General features: G+C 29.1%; 1 protein-coding gene and 1 long non-coding RNA gene across 4 annotated transcripts in view; one reads left to right on the forward strand and one right to left on the reverse strand.

The window, feature by feature from the left end:
• LOC118184676 (octopamine receptor beta-2R-like) overlaps positions 1-14,165 on the reverse strand; it is a 259,732-nt gene that overhangs the window by 133,443 nt on the left and 112,124 nt on the right. The window lies entirely within an intron of this gene.
• The window catches only part of LOC118184678 (uncharacterized), a 161,430-nt gene that overhangs the window by 109,527 nt on the left and 37,738 nt on the right, over positions 1-14,165 (forward strand). The gene's annotated exons all lie outside the window — the stretch shown is intronic.

Consider the following 14,165-nt stretch of genomic DNA (forward strand, 5'->3'; position numbering starts at 1 on the left):
AACAGGAATTACATAGCATTGTAATTTAATTTTTTTTTTCAGGAAACGCATAGCATTAGAATTTCAATAACCAACAATTTAAGCTTTCAGATTTCATTGAGTTTTATAGTATCGTTTTGTGATTCAAATAAAATAATACATTTTGAAAACAATTTTAAATAACGTCAACTGAAAGCTGTAAGAAGGAAACCAAAAAGCACATTTTTTAAAATTCAAACTGAAACGATTTGGTCCTGCATGGAAAAAAATCAAGTAAATTATTTCGAGTAGCAATTTTTGTATTATATTTTAAAATCAATAATTTTTTCATTAAAAATGGTATAAAACCTTATTTTTCCAATTTAAAATACTGTTTTCCCTTGGTAAGTAATTACATCGCGCTCCACTGAAACTAGACATATGCACTATTTACGTTTCAATGGCAGAAAATTAACTTTGATAATTCCTTTTTTTCCTGGCAGTTTTTAAATGCACGTAAAGGTTTAACACAATAAACCATTACTCTTTTGCTTCGACACATTATTTCTTCCTTACTGAATTTTGCATTGAATCACTCGCACATTTCAAGGTACCACTTCTCATTTTCTGAATTTAATTTTTTAATTTAGCGGTTGAAGCATATCTAAAAAGGCTGAGGTTGTTTTTGTTAAAGCTCACCTTACTTTTATTAAAATAAAGTCTAAAGCTCTTGAGTTGGTCTCGCGAATTCATATAGCGTGCTCTTTTATTAAAAATCAAATGCCGGAAATTGAAACACAAGCGAAAAAGTAACGGAAACAAAATTAGAAAATTTCACTTTCCATTTCTGAAATTCTTATTACAGAATAGTACAATAAAAAAAAGATTCCGGCTGGCAACTGAAAGAAAACTGGCAAAATACGTTTAGTTTTTAATTTCTGATCTTAAAAACTGAAATATTCTTTTTTTTTATTTAAATATGCCATTGATCCCTTATTCTTGTTTAATGCAAGCTGTCAGGAAAATTTCATCTAAGGTAGCGCTTTGTAAAGAAACTGCGATTTCATGACGTTGATATGGCTAGCTTAGAAAATGTTTCGAAGGGATAACTTTCATCAACATAATGGTTCACAAACCCCCAAAAGGAGAAAAGGAGTCTGGGTGGAATTTTACCCTGGCTCAGTTTCCAACCGTCGTAAAGTCATCACAATTATGAAAATTTCATTTTGACAATGGATAAAATAAATGATGATGTTGAGGGAAAGATTACAAAAGGCAGAGAGGGAGCACAGTCAAGCGTTAGCAGAATTCCTAGTCAAAATGTCTCCCGTTTTAATTCTAAATTTATTCTCATATGCTTTAATAAAAGGACAGAATGAATGTCATTATACTGTTACTCTACACACGTACATATATAAAAATCACTGTGCAATATTTTCTTTTTTAAGACAAAACATCCTCAAGTCAATTTAAATTTGAAAATATAACTTTTACCACAGTTCCTAAACTCAAAGCCTTTTGCCAAAGTAAACTTAAATCCTTTGAAAAAAAAAAGATAAATGCAGAATTAAAGTCGAGAGGCATTAAATGTAAGTACTATACCACACACAGTTTAGGATTACCAGTTTCTAATTTTATAAATTTATTGCGATAATAAAGTAGCTCGCATCAATAAAATTGATTTTTTACTTATAACAGTTTTCTCCTGCGGCTGTATTAAATAAAATACGCTTACCCAAAATTTTAAGTTCAGCATTTATTTGACTACCATAGATGAAACTCTTTGTCTTTTTCGTGATAGGTTTTACGGAGCATTGTCAGTAACTTGTAAATCTAGAATTATATAGTAGACAGTTGATAAAAATTTTATTTTGTATTCAGTATATGCAAACGCAAAATGAAAAGTTTAAAAGCTGTTTTAAAACCTATAGGTGATAAACTAGTAGCTTAACTCAAAAAACTCAAAATAACTAGACTGAGTAACACTTCGAGACAAACAGGCTTCTTACCATGCTACAATGTAATTATTTTACGTTTCAAAATAAGCGCAAACTAAACAGAAAAAGATGTTTAACTGTAGTTTATGTTGGGGCATCTAGATCACTTATGAAACTAATTTATTTAACTAGCACTCATGTATGTAGTAGACACAGTTTCACATCCTATATTATCGTCTTCTTACATTTTTTGGGTTGCGTTTTTCTTAATATCACTTTTTCACACTCAATAGTATATAAATAATGATACACATTTCGTCTCGCGTAAGTTTCATTTGCATGTATCAATTACATGCATAGCGAAATTTTTAAATGAAATCAGAATAATGTTAAAAGTGTATTGTTAAATTTAAAATAACCTCTGAGATGTATTTATGAAAGGAAAGACACATTAGCACCTATACAGACACTAGCAAAGACATACATTATAGCAGATGAGTAGATAAAAAATCTCATAACTAAAAAAATCAACAAAACTGACATGACAAAAAAATCATGTGATAACAAGGTAAACGGAAATTAAACTCATGATTGTTTAATGTAATAAACTATGTATATTAACTATGTTAAAACTATTTCACTTTACTTACATTTCATAGAAAGTGTAAAACTATACCGGGAAATCAACATTAATTTACTTACTTTTTATGTAATGTACAGTTCTACCTTATGTTTTATGAATGTACTATTTTTTCTTTTCTTTTTTATTTTAAAATGTAATTTTCTGACACATACCATTAGAAATTTTAAACTTCTTCTAAGATTATTACAAATTTTTAATAATTTTATCATAGTCATGTTAAAAAATAACATTTCCAAATTTCAGTTTGCAATTGTTTTAGACTTCTTTTCCTAGGATATAATTATAAACAGAAAATTTATAATTAATTAAAATTGTTAATCGCAACAGCGATAGCACTAAATTTTCATTTTCAAAGTCCATTTATTCCTTTAATTTTTGCTTCTATCTATACATATAGATAGACAGATAGATACTTAGTTTTTATTTTCTATTTATGATTATTTTCTTTGATATAATTATAAATAGGAAGGACATGTAATAAGGAAAGAATAAAGGAAATGAGGCACTAAAGGAATTGTAATGAAAATGTAAATCTATTGCGAACTAAAATTAGGAGATGTTACTTTAAGAGTGTTAAAACTATTACACAATTTTAATAAACTTAAAAAAAGTTTAAAATTTGTAATGGTATGCATTAAAATCATACATTTTCAAATCGTAAATGAATAGTACATACATAAGAAAAAGAAAACTTTTTTTAACTAAAATGCATTTAAAAAGCATAGTTTGGCAAAGAAATTCAGTTTTTAAAAAAATTTCGTATTTTGAAGACGTTATTCTCAGCTATCAAAAAGAGCCTTTCGTTTCTTGATTTGTTGCTTAGAAATGCAGATGACATATTTTTATAAAAGACGATAAACCAGAAGTAATTGTCTGCCCCATCGGAAGTCGAAGTTTAAATAGAAAATTAAAAGATCCTATTTTCATCTTTTTCTGTTTCATTATTTAAATAAATAATTTTAAGCATTTCAATATGTTTGTAGATTTTTGCAAAATAATTTTGTTAGGGTATTTCTCATTTCCGTTTGGCAACAACGTATTGTTTTGTTTACTACCAGTTATCGAACTTTCTGTTTTGTGTACTGTTTCACTAATTGTTTCTTTTATGCCTTATGTTCCCAGAAAGCATGATAATTCTTAATATTCGTCATAGGATCACTTGGAAATTCTGCACACAAATTTTGTACGTTATTATGTATGTTGGGAAATAGAAGTTAAAAAATTAAACAGATAGAATTTTGGTTATACCTTTTCCTTCATTAACAAGTGTATTAATTTTTAAATTTTGAGTGGTTACTAATATATTTGGCCATATGTTACTAACTGAATCACTATTTTCCAATATTCTACTTCATTGTGCGTTTATTGTTAGTATATATAACATGAAGTGATGTTGGGAAACAGAAGCATGTTGGGAAATAGAGGTTAATTAAACATATAGAATTTTCATTATACCTTTTCCTTCAATAACAAGTGTATTAATTTTTAAATTTTGGGTTTTAACTAATATATCTGGTCATATGTTACCAACTGAATCAATATTTTCCAATATTCTACTTCAATGCATGTATATATAACATGAAGTCAAAAACAAATTTTATCATCAGTATTTTCTTGTCAATAATGGTTGAGGTTTTTGTTAAGTTCGATCCACAATTTTCGGGTTTTAGCGTAAATTTCGCAAAATAAAGAAATTTACTCACTTTATTAATAATTATATTGAGTACAATTCATCGAAAAATCACATAAGTTAAGGAATATAACAATTTTTTCGGAATACGCCCTTCGATCGAAGTCGATTACCTTGGAAGGGTAAATAACACTTATGAAACTAGTCAAATTAAATTTTGAAATGAGCAAAATGTATCTGTAGTTTGGCGGCGGTTTTAAACAAAATATTCTATCGATTTAAGATGTCAATATAGTGTAGGAAGCACTTTATTTTTCTCAACATTAGTAGGATATTTGGTTTCAGTGTAGTGAGTCCAAGTCAAAACTGAATTTTTCCTTATTTCAGACCATTTATGTTTTGAAATTTTCTATCTCATTTCTTTTTCAGATTTTTCTTTCAGTTTCCGTTTCACAAATTAATACGTATAAAACTTTCTTAAAGCCTTAATGGTTTTTTTTTAAACACATTGATGATATTATGGCTCTTGATAACGTAAATGAAAGAGAAAACCACAACAATTATCACACTTATCCTAAATTAAACAAATCTAGTGCACTAAAATTATAATTTAAGACCGAATATTACAGAATATATTTTACAAAGAAATTTCCTTTTAAAACCCCCTAAATTGATAAATAAATAACTCATAATTGCACCTAATATCTATTTGATTCCAATCTTCTTACTGTGTTTGATGAGATAATCTGAAACTTTTTAAGAGGCTTTTGCTATATATGGATTAACACTACCTAAAACTATTCCCCACACTTTCATTAAAAAAGTATCTACTTCGTTTCAGAGTCTGATAAGGTGACTTTGATCTCAACCCGATAGAGTAAAACCTTCGGCACTTTCTTCGATCTGTCTTTTCCTTTTCTTTCCCTTTTCCTGTATTATATCTTTATCCAATTTATTTATAATTTTTACCATACTCAGGCATGAAAGAAGTTCCTACAACTAAGTTCTGGCATGCATCTCAACTGTCACGCGACGATGAACTTAGTATTTGAAATCCATCATTCAAAAAGCAGGCTTTCTTCTAATGCTTGTTCTTCATATTGATTTCCTACTATATATTGTTATAGGTAACCGTAATGCGTTATTTAACCATAAATATTTACCAACCCTAATCTGCTTTGTCTTTTTTCCTTCTTAGTCCATAGTTGGAGTTTTTTGACGTGTTAGAGATAATGATTTAGATAATAGTTTTAAACGTAGTCACTTAAAATCTTTTCTTAATTATCATTTAAACTTACCCTTTTATTCAAATAAATATCTTATCTCTTTTAATATTTATTCTAAGCATCAGAGCTAATAGTTCCGATAGTTTCCGTTGATCAGCTATAACCTCTAACTTTCCAACGAATAAGGCAAAAAGACCGTCATGCTCCATTTTTTCACTTATCAAAATTTCAAATACACGACATTTTTAGTTAGCATATTTTTAATTAGCATATAGTTTGGTTTCTTCGGCTGAATAGTTTTAATGCATTTCTAAAGCTTTCTAAACTTTTCATTTTTATATGTGTTCTTGTTCACATTTTTATTATTCCGACGTTTTTAAAATAATTACTTCTATTTTATTTTCTATCTATTGGGATTAATTTTTTTATTTCTTATTTTTGATATTTACTTCAGTTATTGCTTATATATCTTATATTTGTTACTTCAATGTAGATGTGTTACACAAATAAGTCCTTGTTTCATTAAAAATTTTGACGATTTCCCCTTCTTTTTGTTTCAGATATTTGTTAAAAGTGGAATTATCAAAGCTTTATTAGTTTCATATGGCAGATTGATGAATAGGTAATTATACGCAAATACTGATACAAAGCTATGTAAAGTAATATCTTCGAAAATTTATTAATCAATCTTAAAAGTACATTTAAATTTAAAGATTGAGTCCTAAAATTCTTTCATTAATTCGAGTAAAATTGTTTTACTTGAATAGATGAAAAATCAATATTACATATTGCAAAAGCTAACTTTCTGTCAAGAAAGATTACCCTCATTCTGACCATACTTAAGCAGACATTTTTTTAAAGTTATTGGTTCATTTACTGGATACTCAGTCTAAATAGTACTGACATTTTATAACGTTAATTTGCATATTTTTATTCAATTCGTATTAACATACGACTATTCATGCAGAATTTAATCTTAAGTTTAATAGCACTCAAATTAAAATAAACAAAATGTGCGTAATACTAACCATTTTAATAAAGCATGTCCTCTGAATTTTAACCGAAGAGTTTTGAGGATTCACTCTTGAGCAAGTAAGGCAGACAATTATGAATGTTTAAAAGAGTAAACGTAATTGAAGAATTTAGTTCCAGATTTTTTTGACAATTTACTAACTCAAAAACGGATATTTAATTTATATTTTCCGTTCTAAAACTGGATTTATTGGTACAAATTTATATTCTTGTTTTCTATCCGTATTATTTTCATTTTTAACTCTTTACACTTTATGTATGTACACAGCTTACGTACAGTGTTCGTAAATATTGCAAAAACTGATAAAACTCAAACAGATGAGCATAAATGGCGAAGCAAATGGGAATAATTTCTTCACAAAAACGTACCGCAAAATTTTTTAAATCATGAGGCAAACATTTATTTTCGCAATACAATGCATGGTGGAATGTGACACGTGAAGGCGGAAATACAGTAACTAAGAAGATCATAGCAAAATAAAAGTTGCTTTAGTCACGAATATTTACAAGAAATAATGTTTGACATTTAAAAGAATGGTTCAAATGAGCTATCAGTAATTGCAATATATGCATCACGATGACAATGGATCTCGTTTACGAGACGTAAATTGATTTTCCTGAAGATCTTGTCTGTAGAATTAATGTCACTTCTGAAGAAATGCTTAACATACTGATCATCTTTCAAAGTGTACGCCAATTTCTTCATCGTCCATTTGATGCATGTATTGCTGACGGTTGTTCAGTTAAACAAACAGTTCTAATGAAATCAAATACTTTTCCTGTACGTTTTCGTGAGTCAAACGGCTTTTATTCTTCATACATACTGTACCTCCGCATTCATAATTTCACATTTCACCGCAACACTATATTGCGAAAATTATTCCTTTTGACAAGCTGTGTTACCCCTGAAAGTTGTGCAGCCATCAATTCTATTACAGCCTGACTATTTTGACACGCACACACACGCACGTATAAACATATATTATATATATTATTAGAAAATGTATTTTATATATTATCTCCAAGGAACAGAAATTTAATTAAAGATATGAATTACTAAAACAAAAAATATTAGTCAGTATTTATATATATATATATATATATATATATATATATATATATATATATATATATATATATATATATATATTAAACTGGCTACGTTTTCTTATTTTTTCTTAGTTGATTATTGATTTGGAAGAACAATTTATTATTTCCCAACTCTTTATTCCACGTTAAGTATTTAATGAGCTTAAAGTTTCGGCTTAATTTATTAATATATTTGTAATTATATTACTTTAATTTACGTCGGGCTAAATTCACATTATTTTTCAAAACATTTTTATGTTATCTGCAGTACTTCGTTTATTTGCAAAAGAAACTAGATTAAATTTGTAGTTTTAATATGCTTAAATTTCTGCTTTTCCCATACAATAAATTATCCAAATAATCACCTTTTTTCATTTTTGGATAGATAAATTGCATTTTCGTCAGGAAACGTTCTGTTAGTATCGTCAGCTTTTGTAATTTTTATAATTATACACCATTCAACATGTGGTCCTTTATTGAGCAATAACATTAAATTGATCTTTGAAGACATCTTGAGATACCCACAGAAGCATTAACTACCCTAGAGGAAATATTTGGAACTAATTTCCTTATTGCCATTTTTTTTTAATTTTTCTTTTCTCTCATTCTTTTATCCCAGACAAACAAAAAATAGTGTATATGCTAAATCTGGAGTCGTCTTCAATGCATACTATGCACATGTTTGTAAAGTTCGTGTATAAGTAATAAAATAATCTCCATTTCTTTAAAATGATTGCTGGAAGAGAAGAAAATCCAAACATTTCCTTAAATTTAATAATAAAAATTTTAATACACCTTCAAATTTCGTTAATTTTCACAGCATTGTTCTTATCTTTTTTTTAATTTAATTAAAACTTTTAATTATTTTGGTGGTTCTTATATCAGAAAATTTTTTAAAAGTTAGTAACAAATTCAATTTCGATCAAAATGAATTTCAGGAACAACAACACGCTCTAGCTCCTATAAAACGTTGCTTTTCAGAACTGGGGAAAAAAAAAGAGTTAAATAATTTAGTAAAACGTTAGAGCCATTTATATTTGATATTTTTAATAAAATACAAATAATTTTTATTTGTTCGTTTCTTCCTAGCAATGCCGCAACTTTTTTAATAAAAATAAAAATAAAATTTAATGTATTAATAATTATCATATTTTGCATACTGAACTCATTCGCGAACATCGCAGGCAGGTCGATTTTCATCGTTTCCATCCATAGACATCGTCATTTCACTTATCTATGCTACACATAAATGTACATTCTACATTAACATATTTCAGAAACATTTTTATAAAATAGTGTATGCAATGGCACCGATTCATCGAACGCTGCAAAATAACTCAGAAAATAAAATTCTAAACCCCAATGAAACAGTCATTACAATTAATATAATTAAAATGGAAATTTGTTTATGTTAATTATGCCATTTATTTGAAAGACAGTGTAAACGAAGTGTTGGATTTTTTTTTCTTGCATCACAAATTGTGAAATAAGTTCGTTTGTCTTAAAAAATGATGCGATTTCATGCGGATTTTATTGTTCTTTGTGGGAATATGAAAGCCCTTATATATTCCTTCCCTCCCCCCAAAAAACAAATAAATCGATAACTGTTAATATTAATTTGCAAAGTTGTTTATTAAAGAATGTTGCCGATGCCGGGTTATGTTTATAAATTCTTCAAAAATACTTAAATGCCTCAATAATTTATAGAGCGCTTTCTGGAATCCCCATTTTACAACTTAATACAAGCAACTTAAATAAAATTAACTTGGAATTTCTGAGACTTTTGAGTTCAATTTTGCCTTTTCCATCTTAGGGCAAAACATGTAGAAGTGTTTGTTTTCTTGAGCCATGAATTTAGTAATCATTCGCAGGCGTTAGTGGTCGTATTTTAAATGACGCTGAGCTGTGAGTTTAATGTAGGTTTTCCCCAAGAAATCAATTGTTACACTCTACGAGTACACTATTTTGTGAAATTTTCCTCCACTAAGCAATATTTCTACCCAAAAACTTTATTCAGACCATTAATGAATTATTAAATTCTCTTGAGGAATGGGCCACTCAGCAAACTTGAAAGATTAAATGGATCATATGAATCGAAATAGCTTATGATAATTGATTTTTAGAAAGTGCGAAAGAAATTTCTTCTATACTTATATTTTGGCTGTACTCATTTTCTCGCAGATGAAAACTAATTAGTGAAAGTGCTTTGTTTTAAAAAATATTTAATTTTCTCCCTTTTATTCTTACCTTTCATTTCAAATATAATAATATTTATATCTTTCTAAATTATGTAATTTTAAAGGCTTATTAAGATTTGCTTTTCTTACCATCGCATTAAACTGCCCAATGCTACATTATTTTGGATCTTTCTTTATAATACATAGAGCAATGCTTTCTAAACTTATATTCTTGTTTGAAAAACAAGTGAAAAACAAGAAAAAACTATTATTTGGAATTAATTATTTATCTTTTTCTATATTTCACCATTAAAAGTACGAGTTAGCCAGTTTTTGTTAAGTATAAGTAAATTAAGAATTTAATTATGTTCCTCTACAGAATGCTTCAAAAATATTTCACGGATAAAATATCTTTCAAAACATTGACCGTAGATCTCTTGTTCGAGTTTAAGAAATGAAACGAATAAGGTAGAAATTTAGATTGTTAGAAGTGGGGTGACATGTTACTTTTAACAAAAATTTAAAGAATTTGAATTATTGTATATTTTTCCTACAGAGGAAGTTTTAGTTATTTAGCTGATTTTCATCCAGTTAAAAATCTCCAGACTGCAATATGCAAGACGTGCAATATGCAAGACGTCGCAATATGCAAGACGACAAAAGCATTTGTCGAATTTGGACTTGAGCTTTTTCTATAAATGTTAACATCAAACAAATGCTACTAAATTAGTGTTTTTCAGAAGATATATATATAATTTTTAAATTACGGAAACATCATATATATAACACTCTTTAACAATAATATATTTTTCCTCAAAAATACATTAATAATATTATGGTTCAGTTTTGGCTATGAAAACCAATTGTACAGAAGAGTAATTATAAGAGAATAGTACAGAAGTTTTACGTTCAGGTATTTTTACTAAAACTTCTAACGTTTCCAATAAAAGAGTCTGAGGGCTTCATTTTTTTAAACGGAAACTATGGGTTCATATCAAATCATTCAAGGAGCATTTAATCATGCAAACATTTTTTAAATACCCTGTGTAACAGACATTTATAAACAGCTAGGTGTGAAATCAAGAGCAGTTGAGGAAATACTGCAATGTCAGTTATGACCTGCAGTCAACGAATACCACAATCTTGCATTTATCAGAAAAGGGCAGCACAAAAGAGGGCGGGACTTTGGCCTGAATCGAACTACAAGTGTTCAGCAACTTTACCGCTCGGCTCTGGACGCCTATTCTATGATCACTGGATCTGTCTACAACTTGAGCGAACAATATTGACTCAAAAGAACCGGTATGGACAGCCATCCCAACTTATCGGAGAAAGCCATTCTGTGGTCCTCAGTTGGAGGGCGGGTGGGTCCATTTAACTTTACTGGAAGGGGACAAGGCTTCAAGGAGCTTTAGACCAAAAGTACGTTAGTACAGACGAGTGACGAAATTTATAGCGCGCGCTGGCTGAAGTTCTAGGAATATTCTTCCATTATTTCACTAACTCACACGCTGCATTTGTAGTTTGAAAAAAAAAATTGCATAAAACAGTATTATGACCAACAAGCAGTAGAATATGCTGCTGTGTTATGTGAAAGAAAATCTCGTTTTTTAATGGGAAAGTTAACGCAGGAATTTAGAGCTAAGAAATAAAGAGTGATATGGGATACCACGAAAGCAATGGTAAATAGATAAGAGTAAATGAATTAAGCTTACTTCAAATCCTTTTAGAAATAAACAATTTTAATTATTTAAATTTATAATATGATTAATTTACATTACAATCTAATAGCAAACTAAGTTTTTTTTTTTTTTTTTTTTTTCATGTTTACATTAAAACTGTTTTCCCGCAATTTATTTTACAGTTACTATTCGAAAAATATTTCTTTAAATAAGAAATTAGAAAGAAAATATTTCTTTCTTAATATTTCTTCCCCTTTTTTATTTTCTTTTTCTATAAAAATTATTTCTTTCAGGAAAAGAAATAAAATTCATTCGCTATTACAGTATGGCCGATTGCTCCTGCATTGAATTATCACACACGCATCAAAATGCTTTATTTTAAATAATTTATTCTATAATTAACATGAAAGAAAATATTTTTTCAATATAAAATACATAACCAAAATTAAACTAATCTATCCTGTATGTGTGATTAATTCGTTTTGCAATTTTTGTCACACAATTACTAATACCTTTTTTTCAATATTACATTGCTGTTATTTTAATTTTGTATATATATAAGAACTGCTCAGTTTAAATATTCTTCCTTCTCAAAAGATTTTGTTCTGTGAAAATAATTAAAAGATAGTAATATTTTCACAATGGAAGTACTAAAGTAAAAATAATCAGTGTAGGTCTCCTGCAGTTCAAGTCCTTATCAAACCAGCGTTTCGACACATTTTAAATAGAAAACTAATAATAATCAATATCTCTTTTACAATATAAAAATGAGAATGCTATGAAAGGTATTTTTATTATTTATTTATTAATTTTTTTAAGTTTGCAAAGAAACAATGATTTTTTAATACTATAATAGGTTACAAAAGTACTATTCCATGAACAAACCCTCAGTCTTATAACATTGTTACTTTATAGCATAATACAATAATAATACAGTATAATTCTGCTAACAAGCCCACCAGCCGCCGAGTGGTAGAGTCGAAGGCAGGTAGTTTGGTCCGATGTCCGAATCCCGCGAACGAGTTGGCCGGCGTTTTCGTGGCTTTCCCCATGTGTAACGTGTATACGAGCCAGTTTCCCTTAGAAAGTCCTCACTTAGAAACCAGTTTTAATACGTATTAAAATTACACACACACACATACACACCAAAAAAAAAAAAAAAAAAAAAATCTGAAAGCCTTCAGATTTTATATTACTCCCAAAGGGCCGTTTTATTAACGTTTTGCGTGTTACCTTTATTTATTAAATATCATGTTTTTCGCACTTAAACCATAAAATTCAATTCAACAGCAATATCATATAATTAAAAAAAAGCATATCTTTAGAATTTCCGATACATAGTCTCGCGCGCTAGAGATGAAAATGTTTTTTGCCATTGCTCGCTTTGAAATCGTTGGGTTTCTTAATCAAAAACCCATAAATGCTTTACAAAATATGATATATGAAATGGATAGTAATACAAATTCCCAGTTCCAAATTTGGGCCTCCAGATACCTATATTAGGATGGAGGATTACGTTATTCAGAATTTCATGGCTCTAGTTTTATCACAGTGCGAGAAACATTCATACATTCTGCAGATTCCTCATTATTTAATTTCTTTAAATATAATAGAGTGCGGTAATACTTGGTGGCAACGATTTGAAAAGTGAAACGCCATTTATCGTGAAACGCCACAAAATGGCAAAACGAAATTAATAGCCCCTCTGGGCTAAAACTTATTTTTAAAAGTATCACACTAATAGTAGTACAACTACTGAAAAAATATTATACATCTATTTTATAGTTTTATAATTATTATTATTATTATTAATTTTTATTTTACAGTAGTGTGAATTTCACGTAATAATGAACGACATTTTTGTGTTCACAGTATTATTCGTAAGGTATTTAACTGTTAGATTTTAAAGTAAACGTAATTCTTGCTGCACATAAATCGAGTAGAAGCTTATCGGATGTCTATATTTGTATTAAATGAAGAAGGTTTATGTGCTTGATAAACTTATTATCTTCTACATTTTTAAAGCGTACAATTACAATTTATATCTATCATTTCAGGAATAGTATAACCTTTCTTTTAGTAGAAATTGCGTTCTTGTTTTCTGAATGTGGCTCCAAATACTCTCTCAGTTCATCCCAAATTAAAATAACTATAAATTTTGGCAATCTGAAATACGCAATGAAAACATCTTTTGGCAGAGCAAAAGCATCAACATATTTTCTATAAATTCGCCACCGATTCAGAGATCTACGACCGTATTCTTCGTTTAAATATGAAAAAATCAGCGGCGAAAACACATATAAAGCCATTGTCTACTTAGTACGTCAACTGGACAAGCCTGATTGACGACGCGGCAACATTTTTTCACGCGCTTTCGACAACTTTCGTACTCAGAGAATATAGGATGTCGGGCAGACCTGTTTTTTACTAGCAGCAACATCTGGCGGCCCACAACTTGCTGTCGACTCTCATAGCCTAGAATAACCGTCCTGGTGAGCCGGCAAATGGAGGAAGCGGAACGAGACGATGAGATTATTCTTAAACGATAATTATCTAGAAGCAACGTGTATTCATAGAGTCCATTAAATTTTCTGAAATAGGATGCATGAAAAATCACCTCTGTCCTCTTGGAGGTTCAGTTGGTCTTCCAGTTGTTAGCTAGAAATGAAAACCACATACTCCACGATAGTAAGAACAAGAAGACGAGATAATTCCTTACACATTCATTTACGCATTTACTATGCATTTTGCACGTTCCATGGGCTCAGTTGCATTAACCAGATTTCGTTGT

This window comes from Stegodyphus dumicola, chromosome X2, assembly GCF_044657685.1.
Source record: "Stegodyphus dumicola isolate Sdum_Otavi_A_Nest chromosome X2, ASM4465768v1".
Taxonomy (NCBI): Eukaryota; Metazoa; Arthropoda; class Arachnida; order Araneae; family Eresidae; genus Stegodyphus; species Stegodyphus dumicola.